The sequence below is a fragment of the Neofelis nebulosa genome, chromosome 8, assembly GCF_028018385.1.
Source record: "Neofelis nebulosa isolate mNeoNeb1 chromosome 8, mNeoNeb1.pri, whole genome shotgun sequence".
NCBI classification, from domain to species: Eukaryota; Metazoa; Chordata; class Mammalia; order Carnivora; family Felidae; genus Neofelis; species Neofelis nebulosa.
Window position 1 is genome coordinate 4623478 of NC_080789.1, and position 10420 is coordinate 4633897.

Here is a 10420-nt window from a genome sequence, read left to right on the forward strand (position 1 = left end):
CTCTCTCTCTCTCTCTCTCTCTCTCTCTCTCTCTCTCTCTGCCTCTCTGTCTGTCTCTCTCCCTCTGCCCCTCTCACTCTCTAAAATAAAAAAAATTACCATCTTTCAATTACACTTCGATAAATAATAAAATAAAACATTATCATTTTAACAATTTTTAAGGGCATAGTCTGATAGCATTAAATATACTCACACTAGTGTGAAACAGATCTCCAGCACTTTTTCATCTGGCAGAACTGAAACTCCATATACGTTAAACAACTCCCCTTTCGCTTCCCCCTGGCCCCTGGGAACGACCATTCTACTTTGTTCCTATGAATTTTTTTTTTAACGTTTATTTTTGAGACAGAGAGAGACAGAGCATGAATGGGGGGGGAGGGGCAGAGGGAGACACAGAATCCGAAACAGGCTCCAGGCTCCGAGCTGTCAGCACAGAGCCCGACGCGGGACTCGAACTCCCGAACGGCGAGATCATGACCCGAGCCAAAGTTGGACGCTCAACTGGCTGAGCCACCCAGGCGCCCCGTTTCTATGAATTTGACTACTTTCGACACCTCGTACAAATTGGAGTCATTCAGTTAATAACAAATATTTTGTGATGCCACTATATCGTGTTGAAGTGAAATTCACTAACAGCACTTTCTGAAAACATCATTTTGAAGGGAAAAAAAGTGTAATGTCCTAACCGTACTATGAAGGAGAAATGAAAGAAATTGATAATGAAATGCATATTCCAACATGTAAACGCTGAGGTTTGGCTCCACCGAAAGACATCGAGAGTAGTCAGAAGCTGACACCCATACAGTTTTTGGAGAACCGGTGTGAACGGGGATGGCTACGGATGCGAACCGGACCAGGAGGGTGAACACAATGGGAGCCACAGCACGTTGTAGGCAAGGGCAGGATGTTTTGAAATGGTCCACATTTGGTAAACTTCCAGCAAGAGCCCAGAAACAGTGTTCCCTCAAATTGTTCAGCACCTTGTGTTTAACGTGTAAAAACCTCTGTGCGTGTTATGTGAAAGTCAAGCCTCAGATCATTGTAAACACTTTTTTTCACCAGCAATAATGTCCGCCAGGACTTTTGGGGGAGAAAAAAAAAAAGGAGACACGAAGGAGATTGTCGGTGGGCACTGGAGAACATCTAGCAAACCTGGTCCCACCCACCAAAGGCCTGAGGTAACCCCATCAGGGTGGTAACAACATCACCCGTAATGTTCCCAAAACGCCCCTCAAGGGGCAGTATATACAGGAAGAAACGCAAAACAAATGTGCACCTTCATAAATCACAACAACAAAAAACCAATACCCTGTTAACCCCCACCCAGGTCAAAAAAATAATACCTTGCCAACCATCCCAGAAAAGGCCCCTCCCTTCCCCCCTGCAGGGGCTAGGGCCAGGGGTGGGACTAGCCTGACTTTTATCCTAATCACATCCTCACCTTTCTTGATCATTTTGCCATTCAAGCGTGCCTCCCTCAACACTACAGTCTACTTTTGCCTAGCTAAATGTTTAAATATGTTTTTCAGTTATTTTAATCTTACAAGCTTCCCCTGTGTGCTTTTTTTTTTTTTTTTTAATGTTGATTTATTTTTGAGACAGAGAGAGACAGAGTGTGAGCAGGGGAGGGGCACAGAGAGAGGGAGACACAGAATGGAAAGCAGGCTCCAGGCTCTCAGCTGGCAGCACAGAGCCCCACGCGGGGCTCGAACTCACGCGAGATCACGCGAGATCACGCGAGATCACGCGAGATCACGCGAGATCACGACCTGAGCCGAAGTCAGATGCTTAACCAACTGAGCCACCGAGGTGTTCCCCGTCATGTGCTTAAACTTTTTTTTTCTTTTTCTTTTTCTTTCTTTTTCTTTTTCTTTTTCTTTATCTGCTTAGCAGATAATTTATCTGCTAAGGAGTGGGGCTGTTTGACCAGTGGAATTCCCTGCTGTCTAGATTTTGTGAAATGCCTTCTTGTGGGCTATCTGGCAAATGCCTCTGTCTGCTGTGTTTCCTGCACGTTGGCACCAGAAACATGGTGTCCCTCCCTTTGGCAAGACTGGGTACTGATGCCTTTTGCTTGCTTGCTTCTCCCCGCTTCCTCCTGTCCTCCCTTCCTCCATCCCTCTCTTCCTCCCTCCTTTTTTCCTTCCCTCCCTCTCTCCCTTTCTCTCCCTCCCTCCCTCCCTTCCTTCCTCCCTCCCTCCTCCCTCTTTCTTTCTTTCTTTCTTTCTTTCTTTCTTTCTTTCTTTCTTTCTTTCTTTCTTTCTTTCTTTCTTTCTTTCTTTCTTTCTTTCTTTCTTTCTTTCCTTTCTTTCCTTTCTTTCATCAGAGAGCCCATAATGTCTCCTGACCTCTCCTGGCGATATTAGGTGTTGATTAATGCTGACATCCACCAACACACTAGGGATGCAAAATGGTCATATTCTGTCATTCCTTCTCTATTTTCTGTTGGAGTTCTCTACAAAGAGATGCTTCCTTTCACCTATTTGCTTATCTGTTCATGTTGGAAGTTCTTGGTTCTTTCCTTCTATTGACCAGTTTTCAACATAATGAATTGGTTCCCTTTTGTCCTCCAAAGGTGACAAAGTGATTTAAACAACAACAACAACAACAACAACAACAACAATGACACGGTGAACTCATGGATTGAAGCACGTTTGATAGGTTTCAATCCACTGTAATTAGTATCTTTTGTTGAAGTAAAATTTCCCGGTTTTGGCCAGTGGTAAATTCAAGTTGCTTCCTGAGTCTTTTTGACAGAACCCTAGGAGCCATTGGTTAGATAGTTCCCTTGCTGTCTGGTATGACAAGGTATTCTGAGCTCGTCTCGTACATTTTGGGCTTATTTTGCCCCAGATCTGGCATCAGCCATTTCTCCAAGAATCCTTGAAAAAATTTTAATTTTTGAAATGATATTTCAAGACCACAATCTGGACATATGTTCAGTTATCCTGGGTTGGCCGGTCAATGTTCGTAAGCCATTAAGCCTTTTTCAATGGACACAGTTAGGCTAGGTAATCCCCATCCCCTGGAGGCTGTTCAGGACCACAGGATTTCTCCATAATCTCTTCTGGGTTACGTGTACGTCTCTCTTCTTCCCCTCCAAGAATCTTGGTCCTCAACAACACAAGGATGACACAATTAGAACACCCAACTCCGGTCCCCACTTGTCAAGGTCTAACCCACTCATCAAGGCCTGTGGCCTCCATATTGCCCAGCTAATTAATGGTCAGTCGTCAATCCTCATCAGTTTGACCCAACAGCAGCATCTGACTCAAAGCAACCATTCTCTCTTCCTTGAAATACATTCTTCTCCTGTATTTCAGGACACCCCGCTCTCCTGCTGTCCTCTGTTTCCTGGCGCCCTTCTCAGGCTCCTTTATGGATTCCTCTGCAACCTCCGAATGCCGGGCTTTCATCTCCACCCACCTCCACTCCCTGTGCGATCTCATCGTGGCTTCATCTGCCATCCCGCCACAGCCTGGATTTCTCCCCGAGCACCCCACTCCTGTGTCTCCTCCACGTCCCCTGCGGGCACCACATAGCCATCTCGTACTCAGTGTGTCCGCAGAGGTGTTTTTGACTCTTCCCCCCCCCCCCCAACCCTCCCCTCTCTCAGTCTTTTCAGCTCAGTAAATGGATGGCCGCATGCTGCCAGGCACTTAGGGCAAAAGCCGAACACGTGGGAGTCACCCTTGACTTGTCTTTTCCCCTCATTCACGCCAAAGCCAGCCAGAAACCCCTTGGCTCTCCAGACTCCTCATTGGCCCCCTGGGCCGCCTCCTTCTTCACGCCCTCATGGTCTCCTGCCTGGATTTGTAGGGCAGCCTCCCACCTGGTCTTCCTGTTCCACCTGCCCTCTCCAGTCTGCTCCCCCACAGCAGCCCAACGATCCTGCTACATCCCAAGACCCTCTGCCCACACTCCCCCGCCCCATGGCTCCCATCTCATGGGTGGGGAAAGTCACCATCCTCACAGTGGTGGGCAAGGTCCTGCGTGGTCTGACCCCTGTCGCCTCTCTGCCTATTCTGCCCTGCTGCCCCTCCCCCCCAGCCCTGCTCCACAACTTTGCCTGGACCCCCTTCCTCTGACACCACGTACTCCTTCGCTGTCTTCGGGGCCCTTTTTCAAATGTCACTGTGCCGGAAAGTCCTGCCCTTCCTGCCCTAGTAAGGGAACAGCCCAGGGCCCTGGCCTCACTTGGCTCCTCTATACCAGGATCCTCATGTCTCACTCTTGTTCGTTCAGTGGTGCTTACTGAACTGTAGGCTCTACTGTGGCAGGGTTGTGTCCGTTCGGTTTTGATACTGGATCTCCAGTGCCTAGAACAATCTTTAGCACGTGGTCATGTCACTGTTTGCTGATGAACGAATAAACGAACGAATGAAGAGGCAATGTTCTTGGGAGTGATGCTCCATTCAGTCTGACTCAGCCCTTGGGCTCTTACACTTCTCTCTCTCTGGCAAATATACATACTATAAAAACTCACCATTCTAACCATTTTAAATGTACAGTGCAGAGATGTTAAGCACACTCACAGTGTTGTGCAGCCACCACCACGATCTCCAGAACTTTTTCATCTTCCCAAACCGAAATTCTGTCCCCACCCCCCTCCTCCAGCCCCCGGCAGTCACCGTCCTACTTCCTTTCTCCATGATTTTGACTCCTCTTGGTACCCTATTAAGTATAATCATACACACAAAAAAATTGTATTTGTGTGTGTGTGGGCGTGTGGCTTACTCCCCTGAGCGTGATGTCCTCAGGGTTCATCCGTGTTGCAGCCTGTGTCCGAATTTCCTTCCTTTTTAAGGCAGAATCATATTTCACTGCATGTACATTTCACATTTTGTTCATCCATCCATCCATTGGCGGGCATTCGGATTATTTCCAGCTTCAGGCTCTTATGAATAGAGCTGCTATGAACACGTGTGTACAAATACCTTTTCGAGTTTCTGCTTCCAGTTTTTTTGGGTGTATCTCTAGAACTGGGATTGCTGGGTCAGATGGTAATTCTGTGTTTCATTTTTTGAGGAACGGCCATACCTAACTTTTTCCTTTCTCAGTAAGATGTTTTGTTTTAATGTAATTCCCACCTCTCCTCACGTCTCATCTCCTGGGTGACAGTTCTGTGGCCACCTGCATCCATGGAGCGCCTGGTCTGAGGACCGCCCTCTGTGGCCTCTTGACTCCTTCCTGGCCTTGGTCCATGGCGGATGCTCCAGTTGCGTTGAATCCATGTTTCGTCCTTCCTGGCTACCTCCAGGTGCCACTAGATGGCGCGGGAGAGTAGCTTGGTCTTGTATCCTGGGGAGAAAGCCCTCTTTTGTTCCTCCTGCCAGGGTCCCGGAGGGGGTTGGGGCATTGCTTTACAATGTTCCCTACCTGGGATCACACTGCCTTGAAACTTGGCAACATGTTTGAGTTTCTAACGTCTTCAGTTGGGGAAGCCCGCACAATCCTTCTTAGAAGGGGTCATGGTGTTGGGAAGACATTGGCACGTTGGAAAGAGCATTGGGTGGGGGTGTCAGAAGATCCTACATTTTAATCCTCCTTCCTTCAAGGGCTCTGTGTGACCCGAACACATCATCTGGGCCCCCCTGGCCTCAGTTTCCCTATCTGTAAAATCAAATTAGTCGGTGGTTCTCAGTTCTGGTAGCATGTGATGATCCCCTGGGGAAAGAGAATAACGGTGCCGGTTGAATCAGAAACTCCAGGTGCTTTTCAAAGCTCTGCAGGTGATTCTAATGCTGGAGGGCGGCGAACCCCTAGGTGAGGTGGGCTCTGAGACCCCTTCTGGCTGTAAGGGGCTCTCACCACCTGAGAAACCTAGAGCAAGGAACCCTTTTAGTCCCCAGGGTTTTCATCTTAGGAAAAGGGAATGATGACAGTACCTAGCATCACAAGGTGTGTGAGGCAGAGGTAGACGAGGCAATGTGAGTTAAGCACCTAGCACGGTACCTGGGCGTGCAGCCAGTGCTCAGACGTTGCCTGGTCTTGCTATTTCTAGACCAGCTGTTCTCAGAGCATAGGCAGCAGGAGTCTACCAACCCACACCCCCAGGAATTTTTCAGAAGACACCTGCTACCCAGGGATCCCCATTCCAAGCTTCGAATGAGTGGGACAGGGTAGGCCACAGCTCTAAACCCTTTGAAGCCACCCACCCCCCCCAGCCTGGCACCTCCCGGCCCTCACTAGATGCTCTATAAATGTTCGGTTAAATAGCGCATTGAATTAAGGAAAGCTTCCAGAAGAAAGTGACCCCAGAGCTGAGCCTTGAAGGCCAACCAGGAGTTCGGACAACGAAGGGTTGTCCCCTTCTCCCCAGGTAGCAGGTGTGTGAGCTTGTTGTGGGGTCGTGGAGCGCACCGGTCAAGAAAGAGCGAATTCTGGAGATGTTTTACGGTGCAACTTAGTAGGTTTATTTGAGTAGCACGGGGATGGGACCCCTGGGTAGAAAGAGCCTCACTTTTGCTGTGGAAGCTGGTGCTTCCATGCTTAGTGTTCAAGGAGGAGGGGACGTGCAGAGAGTATTAGGTCGTAAACGTCTTCTTCGAATTTCTACTCATTAAACTACTTCCGAAAGATTTCTCTGGTGCTTATCACTCAGTTCGATATTAACTATGGGTAAGGTGTACAGACAGGTCATGAGCCCCTTTAAGAATGTAGCAACCAGGGGCACCTGGGGGGCTCAGTCGGTTGAGTGTCTGGCTCTTGATTTCGGCTCTGGTCATGATCTCGCGGTTCGTGGGCTCGAGCCCCACATCGGGCTCTACACTGGCAGGGCAGAGCCTGCTTGGGATCCCCCCCCCCTTCCTAGCTCTCTGCCCCTTCCCAGCCTGTGTGCTCTGTCTCTTTCTGAAAATAAATAAATAAAGAATGTAGCAACCAGCGCGAAGTTGATCCTGACCGGAACTATGCAGTCTGTAGGTCAGCCTTCTGGGCTGCAGGTGAACCTTCTTCTGCTTTTCTCCCTCATCAATCTCAGGGGTGTGGAGCCATGGGGCCGGCTGAGGACTCTAGACTTGGTCACAAACATCCCCTTGCGGGGCCCTGCAAGATAGGATGGAGGGCAAGGTGGACACGCTCCCTGGTGGGGAAGCTGCAGGAGCTGCCCAGTTCCTCTCCAGCAGAACCGAGAAGTCCGGGCTTCGCCCTGTGTGTTCTGAAGAACCTGGAATGGGTTTAGGGCAGGGGAGTGTTGGGGGAAACAAGCATGTCCAGTGGGTGGTAGATGGAGTCGTGAGGGTGGGACAGGAAGGAGAGGGGAGCTCTCTCGGGAGGTCGGCGCATTCAACCTGGGCGCTGGGAGCTGAGGCGGTGCTGTGGGAGGTGGGTGGATTCAGGAGCCACGAAGGAGGGGCCTTGAGGGGCTCGAAGGCCAAGGTGCTCATTGAGGAGGAAGAAGAGGGCGTGTCAGAGAAGCACCGGGGCCTTGCTGGCCATCGTGAGGGCTCAGCTCTCACTGAGTGCCTCTGGGAACTGTACGGTTTGAACCAGGGAAAGCACACGCCTTGATGTGGGTTCTAAAAGGACCACGCTGGCTCAGGTGTAGAGGTGAGGGGGACAGAGGGAGCAGGGTCATCATCAGGAGGGAATTAAAACAGTCCTGTGGTCTCTGGGTCCGGTGGTGGTAGAGATGGAGAAGGGGAGGAGAGGCCAGAGAGAGAATCCCAAGCAGATTCCTCACTGTCAGCATGGAGCCCGATGCGGGGCTCAATCCCATGAACCGTGAGATCACGACCCGAGCCGAAACCGAGAGTCAGACGCTCAACCGACTGAGCCACCCAGGCACCCGGAGAGAAGCAACTGGAAGGCTGAACTGTCCCTCACGTGACTTTGCGGACTGGAGAGGGTTGGGGTGGAGAATCTGGGGTGTGGGTGCTTGCCCGGCCATCGAGGGGCTCAAGCTGCCAGACGGGCAGAAGCCAGGCCCGGAGGGTGGTCGCAGAGCAACAGTGCTCGATGGAATTTAAAGTCGACGGACGCAGGCACGCCCGTTGGCTCGGGCAGTGGAAGGCATCGGGGACTGAGCTCAGGCACTGTGGCTGCAGTGGGGGGTCTGGGTGGGAGCTGGAGGACAGTGGTCACGAGGAGGCCGGCACGGGCTGGGGAGCGGAGGCAGTGGAGGGAGCAAAGGTCAATCACCTGTCATAGTCCCCTAACAAGTGCCGAAGACACTTACTCAACAGACATTTATCTCGGACGGTTCTGGAGGCTGGAGGCCCAGGATCGCGGTGCCAGTATGGTCAGGTTCTGGCGAGAGCCCCCTCTGGCTTGCACACGGCCACCTTCTGTTGTGTCCCCTCTGTGGCGGGTGGGGTGGGGAAGCAGACACAGAGAGAGAGCCAGCTCCTGGCGCCTCTTCTTCTAAGGACACTAATCCTATCGGGTTTGGGTAGGATGCAAACGTTTCCTAACGCCATGCGACAGGGCGGGGGCAAGGCCCCCATCTTCCAGTCTAAAGGATGGACCCCCACCGCTAGAGTGCGGAGCTCCCCCCCCAGTGTGCTCTCCTGCCCCCTCCACTTCTGGAATGACCTCCTCCCTACTCTGCCTGCCCAGGTATCAGGCCCAGCCCAGACACTCACCCTCTGCGGACTCTCTTTTTAAAAACTGTACTGACACCAAACTCATCAAATTGTGTACATTGAATATGTGTGGTCTTTAGCATATCAATTATACCTCAATAAAGTGGTTTAAAAAACTGTACTGGGCGGGGGCGGGGGGTGCCTGGGCGGCTCAGTCGGTTAAGCGTTCAGCGTCTGACTTCAGCTCAGGTCATGATCTCATGGTTTGGTTCATGAGTTCGAGCCCCGGGTCAGATTCTGCACTGACAGCTTGGAGCCTGCTTGGGATTCTCTCTCTCTCTCTCTCTCTCTCTCTCTCTCTCTCTCTCTCTCTCTCTCCCTCTCCTTCTGCCCCTCCCCTGCACATACTCTCTCTCTCAAAATAAATAAGTAAACATTAAAAGAACCTGTATTGACATCTTTTATTTGTTTTTCTTCCTCTTCTTTTGCTCTTGTGGCTTCATATGCTCCTGTAACCTTCACGTAGTTACATCATTGAAGTATAACTCACGTACGATAAGCTGCACCCATTTAAATGACACAATTTGGTGAGTTCCGACTTGTTTAAATTTTTTTTAATGTTTATTTATTTTTGAGAGAGAGAGACAGAGCGCAAGCGGGGGAGGGGCAGAGAGAGAGGGAGACACAGAATCCGAAGCAGGCTCCAGGCTTCAAGCTGTCAGCACAGAGCCCGACATGGGGCTCGAACCCACAAGTTGTGAGATCATGACCTGAGTCAGATGCTTCACCGACCCAGCCACCAAGGAGCCCTGGTGAGTTGAGGCTTGTGAGCGTTGCCATGGCAGCAAAGGTAAAGACCATTGGCATCACCCCAGATTTCCTGGCTCCTCCTTCCCTCTTCTCTCTGCCCGCACTTTTCGCCACACTTCTTTCTGCCTTTTGCAGAGTCTCATGTGAGCAGACTCTGGGCATAAACTCTCGCCTCTGGCTTTTCTCACTCAGCATAATGATTTCGAGATTCATGTATTTGTGTGTATCAGTAATCAAGTTCTTTTAATTTCTGCATATTATCCCAGGGCATGACATACTGTCTTTTTATTTTATTTATTTTTTAATGTTAATTTATTATTTTGAGATAGAGAGAGACAGAGCATGAGCGGGGAAGGGGGAGAGAGAGAGAGAGAGAGAGAGAGAGAGAGAGACAGAATCCAAAGCAGCTCCAGGCTCTGAGCTGTCAGCACAGAGCCCGACGTGGGGCTCGAACTCACGAGCCGTGAGATCATGACCCGAGCCGAAGTCGGACGCGTAACTGACGGAACCGCCCAGGTGCCCCTATCCCTCTCCCTTTTGATGGACATTTGGGTTTTCAGTTTGGGGCGATCGTGAATAGACCTGCTGTGAACATTCCTGTGCAAGTGTCTGTCCTGGCAAAAGCTTTCATTTCCCTTGAGTTCATGCCTAGAAGTGAAATTCCCGGGTTGTATGGTAGGTGTCTGTTTAAGTTCCCAAGTTACTGTGGTTTCCTGTGTGCTCGAACCACCTCCCGTGAGTGATTCAGTTCGGCTACGTTCTCACCAACTCTTGGTATCGGGTTTTACACTTAGATAAAAAGCTCAGCCGTTCTCTCGTGTGTGTAGAGGTAACTCATTGTGGTTTAAGTTTGCATCTCCCTGACAACTGGTGACGTCGGCCATCTTCTCATTTGTGACCGTTCGCGTATGTTCTCCTGTGACGTTGTGAGCACATCCCTGATCCTGTTGTCTGGCTGCATCTCTTCCTTAAGTCCCCCAGACCGGGGTACAAATAAAAGGGTCTTCCTTGGGGGCACCTGGGTGGCTCAGTTGGTTAAGCATGTGACTCTAGATTTTGGCTCAGGCCATGATGTCACGGTTTGT